General features: G+C 37.4%; 1 protein-coding gene across 9 annotated transcripts in view; it reads right to left on the reverse strand.

The window, feature by feature from the left end:
• CCDC141 (coiled-coil domain containing 141) overlaps positions 1 to 20525 on the reverse strand; it is a 232839-nt gene that overhangs the window by 155319 nt on the left and 56995 nt on the right. The window lies entirely within an intron of this gene.

Raw genomic sequence — 20525 nt, forward strand, 5'->3', positions numbered from 1 at the left:
TAAAGTGTCAGCAGAAACAGGGACTAAAAATGTAATAAAGCAAAATACAGTAAAGGAATAAGAACACAGAAATAGGAGGACACAAAAAACAAAATGACAGGGATATGATTAAATATTAGTTAACACAAAAAACGTAAATGAGTTCATTTTTATTCAATTAAAAGATGAAGATAATCAGATTGAGTTAAAAAAAAAACGGCAATAAAATTCAACTATTTTGGATTTGTTAGGGACATTCCTAAAATAAAAAGGATTAAATATAGAATGTAAATAGATGATATCTATCAGTCAAAGACAAACAAAAAAAAAGCAGGACTAGTAATATGAATATCACACAAATGAGAATTCAAAGCAAAAATCAATGAGCCATAAATATATTTTATAACAAGAAATAGTATAGGAGGCGGGGCAAGATGGCGGACTGGTGAGCTGTATGTTTTAGTTACTCCTCCAGGAAAGTAGGTAGAAAGCCAGGAACTGCGTGGACTGGACACCACAGAGCAATCTGACTTTGGGCATACTTCATACAACACTCATGAAAACGTGGAACTGCTGAGATCAGTGAAATCTGTAAGTTTTTGCGGCCAGGGGACCCACGCCCCTCCCTGCCAGGCTCAGTCCCGTGGGAGGAGGGGCTGTCAGCTCCGGGAAGGAGAAGGGAGAACTGCAGTGGCAGCCCTTATCGGAAACTCATTCTACTGATCCAAACTCCAACCATAGATAGACTGAGACCAGACACCAGAGAATCTGAGAGCAGCCAGCCCAGCAGAGAGAAGACAGACATAGAAAAAAAACAACACAAAAAACTCCAAAATAAAAGTGGAGGATTTTTGGAGTTCTGGTGAACATAGAAAGGGGAAGGGCAGAGCTCAGGCCCTGAGGCGCATATGCAAATCCTGAAGAAAAGCTGATCTCTCTGCCCTGTGGACCTTTCCTTAATGGCCCTGGTTGCTTTGTCTCTTAGCATTTCAATAACCCATTAGATCTCTGAGGAGGGCCCTTTTTTTTTTTTTTTTAATCCTTTTTTCTTTTTCTAAAACAATTACTCTAAGAAGCCCAATACAGAAAGCTTCAAAGACTTGCAATTTGGGCAGATCAAGTCAAGAGCAGAACTAAGAGAGCTCTGAGACAAAAGGCAATAATCCAGTGGCTGAGAGAATTCACTAAACACCACAACTACCCAAGAAAAGGGGGGTGTCCGTGCACAGCCATCATCCTGGTGGACAGGAAACACTCCTGCCCATCGCCAGCCCCATAGCCCAGAGCTGCCCCAGACAACCCAGTGTGACGGAAGTGCTTCAAATAACAGGCACACACTGCAAAACTGGGCGTGGACATTAGCCTTCCCTGCAACCTCAGCTGATTGTCCCAGAGTTGGGAAGGTGGAGCAGTGTGAATTAACAAAGCCCCATTCAACCATCATTTCAGCAGACTGGGAGCCTCCCTACACAGCCCAGCAGCCCAGAACTGCCCTGGGGGGACGGCACTCACCTGTGACATAGCACAGTCATCCCTCAACAGAGGACCCGGGGTGCACAGCCTGGAAGAGGGGCCCACTTGCAAATCTCAGGAGCCATACGCCAATACCAAGGACTTGTGGGTCAGGGGCAGAGACAAACTGTGGCAGGACTGAACTGAGGGATTAGACTATTGCAGCAGCTTTAAAACTCTAGGATCACCAGGGAGATTTGATTGTTAGGGCCATCCCCCCTCCCTGACTGCCCAGAAACACGCCCCATATACAGGGCAGGCAACACCAACTACACACGCAAGCTTGGTACACCAATTGGACCCCACAAGACTCACTCCCCCACTCACCAAAAAGGCTAAGCAGGGGAGAACTGGCTTGTGGAGAACAGGTGGCTCGTGGACGCCACCTGCTGGTTAGTTAGAGAAAGTGTACTCCACGAAGCTGTAGATCTGATAAATTAGAGACAAGGACTTCAATTGGTCTACAAATCCTAAAAGAACCCTATCAAGTTCAGCAAATGCCAAGACGCCAAAAACAACAGAAAATTATAAAGCATATGAAAAAACCAGACGATATGGATAACCCAAGCCCAAGCACCCAAATCAAAAGACCAGAAGAGACACAGCACCTAGAGCAGCTACTCAAAGAACTAAAGATGAACAATGAGACCATAGTACGGGAGACAAAGGAAATCAAGAAGACCCTAGAAGAGCATAAAGAAGACATTGCAAGACTAAATAAAAAAATGGATGATCTTATGGAAATTAAAGAAACTGTTGACCAAATTAAAAAGATTTTGGACACTCATAGTACAAGACTAGAGGAAGTTGAGCAACGAATCAGTGACCTGGAAGATGACAGAAGGGAAAATGAAACCATAAAAGAAAGAATGGGGAAAAAAATTGAAAAAATCGAAACGGACCTCAGGGATATGATAGATTATATGAAACGTCCGAATATAAGACTCATTGGTGTCCCAGAAGGGGAAGAAAAGGGTAAAGGTCTAGGAAGAGTATTCAAAGAAATTGTTGGGGAAAACTTCCCAAATCTTCTAAACAACATAAATACACAAATCATAAATGCTCAGCGAACTCCAAATAGAATAAATCCAAATAAACCCACTCCGAGACATATACTGATCACACTGTCAAACACAGAAGAGAAGGAGCAAGTTCTGAAAGCAGCAAGAGAAAAGCAATTCACCACATACAAAGGAAACAGCATAAAACTAAGTAGTGACTACTCAGCAGCAACCATGGAGGCGAGAAGGCAGTGGCACGATGTATTTAAAATTCTGAGTGAGAAAAATTTCCAGCCAAGAATACATTATCCAGCAAAGCTCTCCTTCAAATTTGAGGGAGAGCTTAAATTTTTCACAGACAAACAAATGCTGAGAGAATTTGCTAACAAGAGACCTGCCCTACTGGAGATACTCAAGGGAGCCCTACAGACAGAGAAACAAAGAAAGGACAGAGAGACTTGGAGAAAGGTTCATTACTAAAGAGATTCGGTATGGGTACAATAAAGGATATTAATAGACAGAGGGGAAAAACATGACAAACATAAACCAAAGGATAAGATGGCTGATTCAAGAAATGCCTTCACGGTTATAACGTTGAATGTAAATGGATTAAACTCCCCAATTAAAAGATATAGATTCGCAGAATGGATTAAAAAAAATGAACCATCAATATGTTGCATACAAGAGACTCATCTTAGACACAGGGACACAAAGAAACTGAAAGTGAAAGGATGGAAAAAAATATTTCATGCAAGCTACAGCCAAAAGAAAGCAGGTGTAGCAATATTAATCTCAGATAAAATAGACTTCAAATGCAGGGATGTTTTGAGAGACAAAGAAGGCCACTACATACTAATAAAAGGGGCAATTCAACAAGAAGAAATAACAATCGTAAATGTCTACGCACCCAATCAAGGTGCCACAAAATACATGAGAGAAACACTGGCAAAACTAAAGGAAGCAATTGATGTTTCCACAATAATTGTGGGAGACTTCAACACATCACTCTCTCCTACAGATAGATCAACCAGACAGAAGACCAATAAGGAAATTGAAAACCTAAACAATCTGATAAATGAATTAGATTTAACAGACATATACAGGACATTACATCCCAAATCACCAGGATACACATACTTTTCTAGTGCTCACGGAACTTTCTCCAGAATAGATCATATGCTGGGACATAAAACAAGCCTCTATAAATTTAAAAAGATTGAAATTATTCAAAGCACATTCTCTGACCACAATGGAATACAATTAGAAGTCAATAACCATCAGAGACTTAGAAAATTCACAAATACCTGGAGGTTAAACAACACACTCCTAAACAATCAGTGGGTTAAAGAAGAAATAGCAAGAGAAATTGCTAAATATATAGAGACGAATGAAAATGAGAACACAACATACCAAAACCTATGGGATGCAGCAAAAGCAGCGCTAAGGGGGAAATTTATAGCACTAAACGCATATATTAAAAAGGAAGAAAGAGCCAAAATCAAAGAACTAATGGATCAACTGAAGAAGCTAGAAAATGAACAGCAAACCAATCCTAAACCAAGTAGAAGAAAAGAAATAACAAGGATTAAAGCAGAAATAAATGACATAGAGAACAAAAAAACAATAGAGAGGATAAATATCACCAAAAGTTGGTTCTTTGAGAAGATCAACAAGATTGACAAGCCCCTAGCTAGACTGACAAAATCAAAAAGAGAGAAGACCCATATAAACAAAATAATGAATGAAAAAGGTGACATAACTGCAGATCCTGAAGAAATTAAAAAAATTATAAGAGGATATTATGAACAACTGTATGGCAACAAACTGGATAATGTAGAGGAAATGGACAATTTCCTGGAAACATATGAACAACCTAGACTGACCAGAGAAGAAATAGAAGACCTCAACCAACCCATCACAAGCAAAGAGATCCAATCAGTCATCAAAAATCTTCCCACAAATAAATGCCCAGGACCAGATGGCTTCACAGGGGAATTCTACCAAACTTTCCAGAAAGAACTGACACCAATCTTACTCAAACTCTTTCAAAACATTGAAGAAAATGGGACACTACCTAACTCATTTTATGAAGCTAACATCAATCTAATACCAAAACCAGGCAAAGATGCTACAAAAAAGGAAAACTACCGGCCAATCTCCCTGATGAATATAGATGCAAAAATCCTCAACAAAATACTTGCAAATCGAATCCAAAGACACATTAAAAAAATCATACACCATGACCAAGTGGGGTTCATTCCAGGCATGCAAGGATGGTTCAACATAAGAAAATCAATCAATGTATTACAACACATTAACAAGTCGAAAGGGAAAAATCAATTGATCATCTCAATAGATGCTGAAAAAGCATTTGACAAAATCCAACATCCCTTTTTGATAAAAACACTTCAAAAGGTAGGAATTGAAGGAAACTTCCTCAACATCATAAAGAGCATATATGAGAAACCCACAGCCAGCATAGTACTCAATGGTGAGAGACTGAAAGCCTTCCCTCTAAGATCAGGAACAAGACAAGGATGCCCGCTGTCACCACTGTTATTGAACATTGTGCTGGAAGTGCTAGCCAGGGCAATCCAGCAAGACAAAGAAATAAAAGACATCCAAATTGGAAAAGAAGAAGTAAAACTGTCATTGTTTGCAGATGATATGATCTTATATCTAGAAAACCCTGAGAAATCGACGATACAGCTACTAGAGCTAATAAACAAATTTAGCAAAGTAGCGGGATACAAGGTTAATGCACATAAGTCAGTAATGTTTCTATATGCTAGAAACGAACAAACTGAAGAGACACTCAAGAAAAAGATACCATTTTCAATAGCAACTAAAAAAATCAAGTACCTAGGAATAAACTTAACCAAAGATGTAAAAGACCTATACAAAGAAAACTACATAACTCTACTAAAAGAAATAGAAGGGGACCTTAAAAGATGGAAAAATATTCCATGTTCATGGATAGGAAGGCTAAATGTCATTAAGATGTCAATTCTACCCAAACTCATCTACAGATTCAATGCAATCCCAATCAAAATTCCAACAACCTACTTTGCAGACTTGGAAAAGCTAGTTATCAAATTTATTTGGAAAGGGAAGATGCCTCGAATTGCTAAAGACACTCTAAAAAGAAAAACCAAGTGGGAGGACTTACACTCCCTGACTTTGAAGCTTATTATAAAGCCACAGTTGCCAAAACAGCATGGTACTGGCACAAAGATAGACATATAGATCAATGGAATCGAATTGAGAATTCAGAGATAGACCCTCAGATCTATGGCCGACTGATCTTTGATAAGGCCCCCAAAGTCACTGAACTGAGTCATAATGGTCTTTTCAACAAATGGGGCTGGGAGAGTTGGATATCCATATCCAAAAGAATGAAAGAGGACCCCTACCTCACCCCCTACACAAAAATTAACTCAAAATGGACGAAAGATCTCAATATAAAAGAAAGTACCATAAAACTCCTAGAAGATAATGTAGGAAAACATCTTCAAGACCTTGTATTAGGCGGCCACTTCCTAGACTTTACACCCAAAGCACAAGCAACAAAAGAGAAAATAGATAAATGGGAACTCCTCAAGCTTAGAAGTTTCTGCACCTCAAAGGAATTTCTCAAAAAGGTAAAGAGGCAGCCAACTCAATGGGAAAAAATTTTTGGAAACCATGTATCTGACAAAAGACTGATATCTTGCATATATAAAGAAATCCCAGAACTCAATGACAATAGTACAGACGGCCCAATTATAAAATGGGCAAAAGATATGAAAAGACAGTTCTCTGAAGAGGAAATACAAATGGCCAAGAAACACATGAAAAAATGTTCAGCTTCACTAGCTATTAGAGAGATGCAAATTAAGACCACAATGAGATACCATCTCACACCGGTTAGAATGGCTGCCATTAAACAAACAGGAAACTACAAATGCTGGAGGGGATGTGGAGAAATTGGAACTCTTATTCATTGTTGGTGGGACTGTATAATGGTTCAGCCACTCTGGAAGTCAGTCTGGCAGTTCCTTAGAAAACTAGATATAGAGTTACCATTCGATCCAGCGATTGCACTTCTCGGTATATACCCGGAAGGTCGGAAAGCAGTGACACGAACAGATATCTGCACGCCAATGTTCATAGCAGCATTATTCACAATTGCCAAGAGATGGAAACAACCCAAATGTCCTCCAACAGATGAGTGGATAAATAAAATGTGGTATATACACACGATGGAATACTACGCGGCAGTAAGAAGGAACGATCTCGTGAAACATATGACAACATGGATGAACCTTGAAGACATAATGCTGAGCGAAATAAGCCAGGCACAAAAAGAGAAATATTATATGCTACCACTAATATGAACTTTGAAAAATGTAAAACAAATGGTTTATAATGTAGAATGTAGGGGAACTAGCAATAGAGAGCAATTAAGGAAGGGGGAACAATAATCCAAGAAGAACAGATAAGCTATTTAACGTTCTGGGGATGCCCAGGAATGACTATGGTCTGTTAATTTCTGATGGATATAGTAGGAACAAGTTCACAGAAATGTTGCTATATTATGTAACTTTCTTGGGGTAAAGTAGGGACATGTTGGAAGTTAAGCAGTTATCTTAGGTTAGTTGTCTTTTTCTTACTCCCTTGTTATGGTCTCTTTGAAATGCTCTTTTATTGTATGTTTGTTTTCTTTTTAACTTTTTTTTCATACAGTTGATTTAAAAAAGAAGGGAAAGTTAAAAAAAAAAAAAAAAGAAAAACAAGGAAAAAAAAAGATGTAGTGCCCCCTTGAGGAGCCTGTGGAGAATGCAGGGGTATTCGCCTACCCCACGTTGATGGTTGCTAACATGATCACAGACATAGGGGACTGGTGGTTTGATGGGTTGAGCCCTCTACCATAAGTTTTACCCTTGGGAAGACGGTTGCTGCAAAGGAGAGGCTAGGCCTCCCTATGGTTGTGCCTAAGAGCCTCCTCCCGAATGCCTCTTTGTTGCTCAGATGTGGCCCTCTCTCTCTGGCTAAGCCAACTTGAAAGGTGAAATCACTGCCCTCCCCCCTACATGGGATCAGACACCCAGGGGAGTGAATCTCCCTGGCAACGTGGAATATGACTCCCGGGGAGGAATGTAGACCCGGCATCGTGGGACGGAGAACATCTTCTTGACCAAAAGGGGGATGTGAAAGGAAATGAAATAGGCTTCAGTGGCAGAGAGATTCCAAAAGGAGCTGAGAGGTCACTCTGGTGGGCACTCTTACACACACTTTAGACAACCCTTTTTAGGTTCCAAAGAATTGGGGTAGCTGGTGGTGGATACCTGAAACTATCAAACTACAACCCAGAACCCATGAATCTCGAAGACAGTTGTATAAAAATGTAGCTTATGAGGGGTGACAATGGGATTGGGAAAGCCATAAGGACCACACTCCACTTTGTCTAGTTTATGGATGGATGAGTAGAAAAATAGGAGAAGGAAACAAACAGACAAAGGTACCCAGTGTTCGTTTTTACTTCAATTGCTCTTTTTCACTCTAATTATTATTCTTGTTATTTTTGTGTGTGTGCTAATGAAGGTGTCGGGGATTGATTTAGGTGATGAATGTACAACTATGTAATGGTACGATTTGTTTTGTATGACTGCGTGGTATGTGAATATATCTCAATAAAATGATGATTAAAAAAAAAAAAAGAACAGAAAAAAAAAAAAAATAGGGGAAGGAAACAAACAGACAAAGGTACCCAGTGTTCTTTTTTACTTCAATTGCTCTTTTTCACTCTAATTATTATTCTTGTTATTTTTGTGTGTGTGCTAAGGAAGGTGTCAGGGATTGATTTAGGTGATGAATGTACAACTATGTAATGATACTGTAAACAATCGAAAGTACTATTTGTTTTGTATGACTGCATGGTATGTGAATATATCTCAATAAAATGAAGATAAAAAAAAAAAAAAAAGAAATAGTATAATCCATAGTACAGATAAGGACTCATAAGCTTTCTTGCTTATGGTTTTGAAATAGTTGAAATAGTTATAACCAGTCAGACCACAATGCAATAAAACCAGAAATAAATGGAGAAAGGTTCAGATAAAACAAATCACTTATACAATAAAAAAAACTTTAAAGAATAATTCCTAGATTAGAGAATAGAAACTACAATCACAAATTTTAGAAAATAATAATAATGAGGTTACTAATGTAAACACCTAAAGGTTGCAGGTAAATTTATGTATGGTGAATATACAAAGCATTTATACATGAAAACTATAAAATAAAATTGATTAAACAGTCAAGTCTAAAATATAGAAAAAGAATAATAATGTTATTAATATTACTAGTATTAATTAATATTATAAATAAGAATAATAAAATAAAATTAAGGAAGAATTGATTAAATACAAAATCAGAAATTGATGAATTAGAGAAAAAATCAGAATTAATAAAAACAAAACTAGCTCATGGAAAAGCCAATGAAATATAAAAACCTCTGACAGATTAAAAAAGAAAAAAATGATACACACATATGCATTATATAATATTAGGATTGACTATAAACTCATATACCAAGGGCTGTGTTTTTTTAATTATAAAAGAAATATTTATAAATGTGAAAATTGGAATAAAATGGAAAATTTCCTTTAAAAAAATTTGTTACCAAAATTGACCTAAGAAAACTTATCATCATCCTTAGCATCATTTATCATTACCACCACCACCGTGAAAAATATTGAAAATTTCTCAAGATAATCATCATTTTATTGAGATATATTCACATACCACGCAGTCATACAAAACAAATTGTACTTTCGATTGTTTACAGTACCATTACATAGTTGTACATTCATCACCTAAATCAATCCCTGACACCTTCATTAGCACACACACAAAAATAACAAGAATAATAATTAGAGTGAAAAAGAGCAATTGAAGTAAAAAAGAACACTAGGTACCTTTGTCTGTTTGTTTGCTTCCCCTACTTTTCTACACATCGATCCATAAACTAGACAAAGTGGAGTTTGGTCCTTATGGCATTCCCAATCCCACTGTCACCCCTCATAAGCTACATTTTTATACAACTGTCTTCGAGATTCATGGGTTCTGGGTTGTAGTTTAATAGTTTCAGGTATCCACCACCAGCTACCCCAATTCTTTAGAACCTAAAAAAGGTTGTCTAAAGTGTGCGTAAGAGTGCCCACCAGAGTGATCTCTCGGCTCGTTTTGGAATCTCTCTGCCACTGAAGCTTATTTCATTTCCTTTCACATCCCCCTTTTGGTCAAGAAGATGTTCTCCATCCCACGATGCCGGGTCTACATTCCTCCCCGGGAGACATATTCCACGTTGCCAGGGAGATTCACTTCCCTGGGTGTCTGATCCCACGTAGGGGGGAGGGCAGTGATTTCACCTTTCAAGTTGGCTTAGCTAGAGAGAGAGGGCCACATCTGAGCAACAAAGAGGCATTCAGGAGGAGACTCTTAGGCACAAATACAGGGAGGCCTAGCCTCTCCTTTGCAGCAACCGTCTTCCCAAGGGTAAAACTTATGGTAGAGGGCTCAACCCATCAAACCACCAGTCCCCTATGTCTGTGGTCATGTTAGCAACCATGGAGGTGGGGTAGGCGAATACCCTTGCATTCTCCACAGGCTCCTCAAGGGGGCACTACATCTTTTTTTTTTTTTTTCCTTGTTTGTCTTTTTTCTTTTTTTCTTTTTTTTTTTTTTTTTTTTTTTTTAACTTTCCCTTCTTTTTTCAAATCAACTGTATGAAAAAAAAAGTTAAAAAGAAAACAAACATACAATAAAAGAACATTTCAAAGAGACCATGCAAGGGAGTAAGAAAAAGACAACTAACCTAAGATAACTGCTTAACTTCCAACATGTTCCTACTTTACCCCAAGAAAGTTACATACTATAGCAACATTTCAGTGAACTTGTTCCTACTACATCCATCAGAAATTAACAGACCATAGTCATTTCTGGGCATCCCCAGAACGTTAAATAGCTTATCTGTTCTTCTTGGATTATTGTTCCCCCTTCCTTAATTGCTCTCTACTGCTAGTTCCCCTACATTCTACATTATAAACCATTTGTTTTACATTTTTCAAAGTTCACATTAGTGGTAGCATATAATATTTCTCTTTTTGTGCCTGGCTTATTTCGCTCAGCATTATGTCTTCAAGGTTCATCCATGTTGTCATATGTTTCACGAGATCGTTCCTTCTTACTGCCGCGTAGTATTCCATCGTGTGTATATACCACATTTTATTTATCCACTCATCTGTTGAAGGACATTTGGGTTGTTTCCATCTCTTGGCAATTGTGAATAATGCTGCTATGAACATTGGCGTGCAGATATCTGTTCGTGTCACTGCTTTCCGATCTTCCGGGTATATCCCTGAGAATTTTTATTTTATTTTTTTTGTCTTATTTCATTTTAAGGCAAGTTCCAGCAACCTTTAAAAAACAGAGACAGAATATGTTACTTAAACTACTTCAGACTTAGAAAATAAATATCCCAAGTCATTTAAAAGGTTGGCATGACACGAAAACTAACAAGATAGTATAAACCATTATAGACCACTCTTATTTATGAATACATTACCCCAAACAAAATGTAAGCACATTAAATATAATAGTATCTTAAAAAACAACACACACAACCGTACATATCTGTCAAAACTCATCAAGCAGTACAATTAAAAAGGATGAATTTTACTGTATATAAATTGTATCTCAATAAAATTAACTTAAATAAACAAACACCATGACCAAGTAGAGTTTAGTCCAAGAGAGCAAGTTTGGTTAAATATCAGCAAATCTATAAAAGTTGTTTAACACTTTGACAGATATAGCAAAATTTATAGACACTGAACAGTCTTGGTAAAATTTCAGTATTCATTTGTGATCAAAATTAATCTTGGAATAAAAAGGATTATCTTCTTAATGGAAAAGAATAGCAATCTGATACCAAGAGCAAGCTTCTTTCTCATTGGTAAAAATTACAGCCAGTCAAAAATACAGTTCCATCCTCCCTTTTAAACATTCCTTTGGAATTTGTTAGCCCATGTGGTAAGTTAACAAAATAGGTGATGTGAATGTTTACCAAGCACAGCCAAGAAAACCAATGAAAAATTTATATAATTTTAGAGTTCAATAAATAGGCTATATGTAAGATAACTATATAAGAATCAGTAAGAATCTCTGTGGATTTTTCAATAATTTTTTAATCATCTTTATTGAAGCTATAATTTACATATAATAAAATGTACCTATTTCATGTCCTTTTAAAAAAACTTAACAAATGTATGCACCTGACTGATCACCACCACATTAAGACATAGAACAATTCTGTCACCCCAAAAGATCACTTGCAGACCTTCCCAGTCAACTCTGCCCCCTTCATGCCCCAGGCTGCCACCTATTTGCTTTCTGTCACTATATATTAGAGTTGCCTTCTCTGCAGTTTCACATAAATGGAATTCTATAGTATGTACTCTTTCACGCCTGGCTTCTTTCACTCAGCATAATGTTTTTCGATTCATCCATGCTGTTGTACGTATTCTTTTTATCATGGACTAGTAATCCATTGAATGAATATACCACAGTTTATCCAGCTACCTGTTGACATTTAGATGTTTCCAATTTTTGGCTACTATGAATAAACCTGCAAAGAGCATTCCTAACAAGTGTTTATGTGAACATACGATTTTATTTCTCGTGGTATTTATCTAGGTGTTTTCCAATGAATTTAACTTTATTATTTATACCTTTCTATATGTTTTGAACTATTTATAATGAGACTATACTATTTTTTCTTTGGGGGAAATATTGTTTTCATTTTTGTAATTATGTAAAATAGACATGTTCTGAAAAGGGGCTGTCCCAGAACCGTGGACCTGATTTATTTCTTATTAGAATTCTAGAGCAGTTCTTTCCTCCTTACACTTTCAAATTCTATCCTAATTGTTCTATTGTTTCCAAGTGTTTGCTGCTTCTCCCTGTGAAAGGATTATACTTTCATGCCTCCCAGCATCAGACTTGGCCATGTGACTTGCTTGGACCCATGAAATGTGAATTAGGAGTTTTATTTGCCACTTCTGAGCACAAGTTTCGGAACCAATGAGTGATTCCACTATTGTTTTTTCTCATAAATAAGAGCTGCTTCTTCAGGCTGAATCCTAAATTAAAGAAAACATACAAAACCAAACCGCAATTATCGTGCAGCCAGCATGTAACGAGAGTGAGAAACAAAATCTGTAACTGTAAGTCACTGCTGTTTGGGGGTTGTTTTTACCTTAGTAGCACCTAATGAAAACTGACAAATGAATAAACAAATGTAAAATAATTTGTTGATGCATTTTGCATTCAAGGTTCTTTCTTATTTAATAAAAAAGAAAAATAAAATTCCTAATGCAATGAAACAAACATCTAGATCGAGCCTGATAACTTAAAACTTCAGAAAAGGTCTAAGGCAGACTGGATTGAATATGATAATGAATTCTTCAGAGACATCCACTAAATATGTGCCAACTCTGTTTTCTTTGGTGTTTAGGCTAAACTAGACAATTGATTTTCAAATTGCTAGGTGAGCGCAAATATACATGCTTTCTTCCCTGGCTATCTGAGAGCATAATGTCAGGGCATTTTCTTCATATGTGACAAGCTTTAGAAAATTTTGAGGGCTGATTAATTTTGTATTGTGCATATTTTCCAGTTTGTAATCTTTATCATGAAAATGGATTAACTCGACCTCAATTTCTATTTATTATGGGTATTAGATCAAGAATACATAATGAGAAGAAAAGGCATTATATTAGGAGTTTTGAATTCTAAGATAATTCATTCTCATGACAAAGATTGTAGAAAGATTTGAAAGTAGAACTTGATAATTGCATGACAGAGATGGGCAGAACAAGAAATTATTTGCAATGAATTCATTCTAGAGTAAAGCAGGTATACACTTAACCTTCTACTGATATTTCTCAGACTCAACAAAAAGGTAATAGGATAAATCTGAATTGGCTACTCTTATATCTAAAAGTGTTGCCTTGGAAATGTTTTTTACACATAGAATCCTGTTAGCCTTTCTAGACACATATACAATAGTTTCTCTTAATACTGCTCTTTTCCTACTGGAGTGACACTTTCTAAATCAGTAATATAGAGCAACTTGAAGGACTGCAAATGTGGCTTCCAACATTTCCCTGGGACTCTCCCATGACCTCCAGTGTGAACCACAAAATGTTCTATTTGCTTCAATCTCAAGGCCAGAACATTCCTGCAGAGCCCTCTTGGTTTAATTTGGTGTGAGTTGCACTTGGAATTTTCTCCAAGAAAGACATTCTGCTTTGAGGATCTGCAGAAAAGTGTTTGCTCCAGATTCTCTTGGAATTTTAGATCATTCTTGGGATGGTGGGATCAGAGGCCAGCTACACTTCAGTGTTCCCTAGAGCCTATCAAATATCATCTGAAATACTGGAAGAGGAGGGAAACTCAGAGTGACCTAAGCAGGACTCAGAAGTCAGGGACATTTCTCAGCCCATGCAAAATCTCAGGAAAACTACTATGGAAGTAGATTTCCTGTGAGATTCCTGAGAAGAAGCATGATCAGAGCCCAAAGCCAGAATCACTCAGGTGTTTGATATATAGCACTTGAGTTTCTATGATATTTCTTCTTCAACCGTGAAGTTATTAGGAAGGCCACATTGTTCTTTTATTGCTCTCCAACTTTCAGCAGTTGCCCATGTATGACTTCATCCCATTGGCCACATTTTAAATCTGGTGCTTCTATGCCACTAGCACTCAGGAAACGCTGTTCTATTTCCATGCCCATTGCTGAGCCCCCATGGAGAATACCTCTTTCTTTTCTCTGCTCTGCAAGGGGCCAGGTAGCCTGAAACACAAAAGCATGTACTAATGGAAAGTGCCTAGGGCATAATATTCCTTATATACTAATGATAATAATTTCAAGTCTGTGCAAGAGATATAAGAAGCCTAAGTTCTATCATACTTATATGTAAAGCTCTAGGCTCTCTCACTGGTTCTCATCCAGAAGTGCCCCAAAGGAGTGTTTGAAAATACCACAGGGCATTTTGGGTTGTTACAACGTGTGTGTGGGTGGCTGAAGAAGGATTGTCCCATTGGAGGTGACAAATAGCTACTCTACTGAGAAACACTGAATGCTCTGCACATAGTAGGGGCTCAATGAATGTTTTTAGTAGAACGTATGAGAAAGATCTAAGAGGATTCTTTCATTCTCTCTTGAAAATTATCTTGCTCTATGAAGAATTAGAGGAGAGCTTAGAGGCCAGTTGTCCCAATTCAACATCAATTTTAGGAAGCCTCTCTAACAAGCCTGCAGTGCAGAAATGCAGCAATAAGTCTAGAGCAGGGACATTTCATTACATTTGGAGTAGACCCTTCCATGGTTATTAGAAAAACTTTTCTTAGACCAGGCCAAAATGTACCTCCTTGTCTCCCCAAACTGCTATACCTCTTAGCTTTCCAGTTGGGGAAAAACCCTCTGACAAAACCCTCCAAGTCTCCTGTCTCTCTCACTTCTTATTTATGCCTGAAGAGTCCTCTTAGAAATTTCAAAGGATTTGTGCACTATTGAAATTTAATCTAGGACCTTCAGAATATAATTTTTGAATACATGAGGTGAGCCTGGTGCCACGCCCACCTTCTCCCCATCTCCTGTATCTGCCCCTCTCAGCTGCTGTTAGTTGTAGATGGTCTTCTTATCTAAATGGAGAGAAGCAGCTCTCCCAGTTTGAAGACCATCAAAAGCCATGAGATAAAAAAGATAAATCTGTATCTGAACACACACATAAAAGGGAGAAATCTCATTTTGGCTTGCCTTTGTTACCAATGCATATATAATATACCAATATATTACAATATAAATAATACTTATATAGTGCTTTACAGCTAAAAATATTATATATCATCCCTACAATTCTTATTCTCAATCAGCAGCAATCTCTAGAAAGTATTTCACTTGAAGGAAAGGGTGGTCTTTATCCTTCATTAAAGCTAAAACCAAACTGTCACTTGTTCAAACACAATACAATAATCTCTCAATAACTCATAGTTCATAGAAGATAATATCCAATGGGACCTGAAGTTCTTCATGAATATTCTTACTCATCTATCTTCTTACTCACTCAACAAGAATATTTCAAGAACCTCTTAATCAAAAGGTACAAACTATGGAAATGGATATGAAAGATTGGAGGGGGGAGGATCTAGTTATTGCAGAACTATTTACTTTGCTTCAGTGCTTCAGCTTTCTCTTAATACCTGTCCACTTCTCAATTTACTCCTGAGTGGCTTCCATCTCCACTATCCTATTGAAATATTCTTGTATAGGTCCACAATGGCCTCACATTTGTCAATGTTAACAATCCTCATTTAATCACCTCTCTGTGATTAACACTGTGTGCTCCATTTTAAAATAGTTTCTTCCACGGGCATCTAACACACTTTGATCATCCTTCTATGCTATTATTTTTCTGTGTTTCTATTTTTTTGCTTTTTTCACTCAACAAATAGGTCTCAGGGGCAGGAATGGGGATGGGAAAGTTATATCAAAATCATCTGTGAGACTTTTCCAAACTACTCTCAACTTCCTGCAGAAACTCTGATGTGGTCCTGAAGATAGAGGGTAATGACCCCAAAGTTTGGATTGTCTATCACAATGAAGCACTAGTATTGATTGGATTGTGTCTCTATACAATCCAGTGGGGATTCAGTGCTCAACATTCTCATTCCTAGTGAATGCATAAGTTCTTGTACTGCAATCACTGACTATATAATTTATTTCTACTGATTTTCAAATCCAACTGAAAATCTTCGCTCAAATATCCAGTAAGTATCTCAAACTCCAAACGTCTATAACTGCTCATACTACTTATGCTATATTCTCCACTTAATCTGCAACTCACTGCAAAGAGCAGAAACACGGAAGACAACTTAGTTCTTCTCTCCCTGTCTATTTCCTTCAACTCCAAGACATAATCAGTCACACGGGTTCATTGATTCAACCTCCTACACATTATTCAAAGCATCTCCTTTCTCTATTTCCACCTCCATTACCTCAGTTTAGTCTCTCATCCCTTCTCCCCTGAATAATCGTAACAGCTGCTCAACCCACCCTTCTGTTTCCAGACTCAACACCCTCATTGAATCTGTTTTCTAACCTGTTACCATCTTTCTAAATCAGAAATACAATCTCATTATCAGCAACTTGAAAGTCTTTCAATGGCTTCCAGATGACTTTAAGATAAAATTCAAAGTCCAAGCATATCAAATAAGACCCCAATGCTTGATACCCTTTCTATTCACCTCTCTCCGCTCACTCCCGCACACTGTTATTCAGCATTTTGAAATTTTTATTTCCTGACTCTCCTATGGGCTAACCTCCTTGTTTCTGCCTTCAATGCTCTTTCTTCTTGCTTCCCACTCTCCCCTCTCCTTCCTGTGACTTGCCTATGCCCAAATAACTCTTTATCATCCTTTAAGATGCTATCTAGGAGTTGTGTCTCTCAGCAAGCCCTCCCTGACCTTTATCCTCTTCTCTGGCATGGGTCTGGAGTATCTGCCCCTTTAATGGGATTACCATTATTATAGCAATTATAGTGGATTTTTTAAATGATTCTGTTAAGAAACATATTTAAAATGGGAAAAATAAAAAAAATCATAAAAAATAAAAATTACCTATAATCCCAGTGCCCAGAGATAATCACTATTAACATCTGGTGCATACACTCATACACATGTATTTACATACATTTTGTAACACATATACATACATATTTACACAAACATGATTAGAATTACATGGTATAGCTCAGGGTTTGGCAAACTACAGCCCATGGGCCAAATCTGGCCTGTCTTCTGTTTTTGCATTGGTCTGTGAGTTAAGAGTGGTTTTTACATTTTAACTGGTTGAAAAAAAACTCAAAAGAAAAATAATATTTCATGACACATGAAAATATATGAAATCCAAATTTTAATATTCATAAAAATTTTTTTTTGGTACACAGCCATGCCCACATGTTTATGTATTGTCTATGGCTGCTTTTAACAGCACAACAGCAGAGTTTCAGTAATTGCAATTCACAAAATAATATGACCCACAAAGCCTAAAATTTTTGCTATCCGGCCCTTTACAGAAAAAGTTTGCCAACCTCTGGGATAGATAGTTGCATGCTCCATTTTTTCTGCTTAAAATGGTAAATATTTTACTTTTTCAATATTTTGTGAAAATATTTTTAGTGACTAATATTTCATCACATGGGATTCTATAATTTATGCAATTATTCCCCTATTGTTAAATATTAAATTTGGTTTCTCTATTTCAACTATTGTAAATAATATTGGGCTAAGCCAGCTCCAACCATCCTCATTACATTTGGCTTCTTCATCCTTTCATGTAAATCTTTGCACACCTCTGTGATTTCCATAAAATGAATTCCTAGATGTGGAATGGTTGGGTCAAGGGTTATTCACATTTTCAAGGTTCTTGATGCAATTGCTAGGTTGTTCCATGGAGAGACTGTACCAATTGACTAGCACTATCACAATATGTTAAAATTGTCTTTTTGCTTTTCTGACTTTTCCATTAACCCTTGAGGATAGGGACTTTTTTTTATTCCCAGGTGTAGCATAGAAAGTGTTCAAAGGATATGTGAGGAATGAGTGGCCAGGTCTGAGTGATTGTTCTTTGTCCAAGCCCATTTCCAGCACTGTAAAGCAGTGTTTCTCAAATTTGAGAACTCAGGACCCTGGAGAACATCCTTGTAGATGCCCCAGTTAGAGAAACCACCAAAAAAAGGCAAATTGTGCCACTCTGTTGGCACAAATGAAATAAAAAACACAAACACAATTGTAAATACTGAAATTAGGCAGTTTATATTAACTACTTTAATACAATCATCAACATTTTGAAATTATTTTAGGTACTCATGGATCTCTGAGAATACATTAGTGAACTCCCAGGGATCTGGGAAGCACAGTTTGAGAAACACTGCTTGTGGTAACTGAATTACGTACTGCAACACACGTTTTTAACCTTAATCTGTGTTCCTGTGGGTATGAACCCATTTGTGGAAAGGACCTTTAGAAGATGTTATTTTTTGTTAAGGTATGGCCCAACTGGATCAAGGTGGCCTTAAATTCATACTACTGGAGGCCTTATAAAGAGAATTCAGAGAAGGCCACACAGAAAGAAGCCAGAAGTCAGCAGAAACCAGAAGGGTAGGCACAAGGAGAGGGAGATGGCCTTGCCGCAGGAGGCAGAGATGCAAGCCGAGGAACCCCAAGAATTGCAACAAGCCAGCAGCAGAACACTACAGACTTTGGGGAGAAAAGATGGCCTTACTGATGCCTTGATTTTGGACTTCCAGCCCTCCAAGTCAATAAATTCCTGTTTTTAAGCCAATCCATCATGTGGTATTTGTCATAGCAGCTTGGCAACTAAGACACTGGTCTGGAGGAAGTGGGGGCCCCGTGGTCCTGTGGGGAAGGGGGTGCCTGGCTGTCCGAGGTGCAGCAGCAGTGTCAGAAGCAGCACCACTCTGCGCTTTCTCTAGTATGCAGAGAGAAAAGAAACCACTTCCATCTTTCAGGCTTGTCATTGAGCCTTTTGTGGAAAGAAAGAAGAAGGTGGCGGCTTCTGGTAGAAAAAATCACAGGGTTGAACTGAAAACACTGGGGGAAAAGGTATGAAGAGAGAGGGAGATGTGCTAGATAAACAAATCATCTGAGAATGGCAAAAATGGCAGGATTAACACAGCCAGGAAAACACAGTTCATTCTAGAGTGGGGACACAAGGTTGAAGCCAGAAAGGACAGTGTAAAGGATGAGGCAAAGCTCCCAGCAAGTATCACAAACTCACAGAATAATACACTGCACAAACACACAGAGAACTTGGCATTCTTCTTGTGGAATCACAATAGTTATAAAGCATATGCTGCGAGACAGACATAACTGAACAGTTGAAGAATTATGCAGATAATTCGATTGATGCACTTAGTCTGGAAAATGAGTTAGAAATCTTTTGTTGTCAGTGCTAGTTTTTCGATTGAATTACTCTTGATTTTCTCATCTGTCAAATTTTAATATTCCTTGATGACATTTAAAATTTTTCTTCTCACAAAGAAGACAGAAAAGCTTGCTCATGAAATAATGTCCTGACTTGATGATACTTTTGGATCAACCAAAAATCATGCACATTGAGTTCTTTTTGCAATGGTTGAGAAGCATTTGCCTTGAGCAACCACATTACAAAAAAATAATGTCTCCTTTGTGATGCATGATATAGAGGATAGCATAGGGATTAAGAAAGGCACAGCGTTGGTGGTCTACGTTCTGACTCCTATTGGTAGCTCTGCATATTTTACAAGTTATTTTTCTCTATGTTTCAACCACTTACAAAATGGAGGTAATAATAATACCTACCTCATAAAGTTTTGTGAAGATTAAATGAAGTAATTCATGAAAATTCTTAGCACAGTGCCTGGTATATAGTACACATTCAATAAATGTTAGCTATTATTATGTTTATGTATACTCTCTCAATAGTAGTATTATTATGGACTTGTACAACCATTGGATGGAGAACATATTGAGACCCTAGTTGGAATAAACTAAGTGATCCTGCACTCTCATTGGAAAACAAAGTTGATTCTGATTTGAAATGGTTACTTGAAATGACAAACACTATAGCCTGCAATGATAATTTAAAAAAAGATACAGTTTAAAATGTAACATTTAAAATCTGAGTCCAAATAACGGTGATTCACTTTCAAGAAATATGTATGTTAGAATGTACTCTAACAAGAATTCTTTCAGAAAAATTCTCAATTACTCATTCACAACTTAAAATTGTGATGCAGAAATGTAGTAAACTTGATTAAAGTCCATGATGTGTAGAGCTTAGGTCTTAGCTTTTTGGGCTCCACGGTAAACGAACATCCTGAAATGGATGTATAAATGCAAGTGCAATGTTGTATTCTGGGATTT

The sequence above is a fragment of the Choloepus didactylus genome, chromosome 9 (assembly GCF_015220235.1).
Source record: "Choloepus didactylus isolate mChoDid1 chromosome 9, mChoDid1.pri, whole genome shotgun sequence".
Lineage (NCBI taxonomy): Eukaryota > Metazoa > Chordata > Mammalia > Pilosa > Megalonychidae > Choloepus > Choloepus didactylus.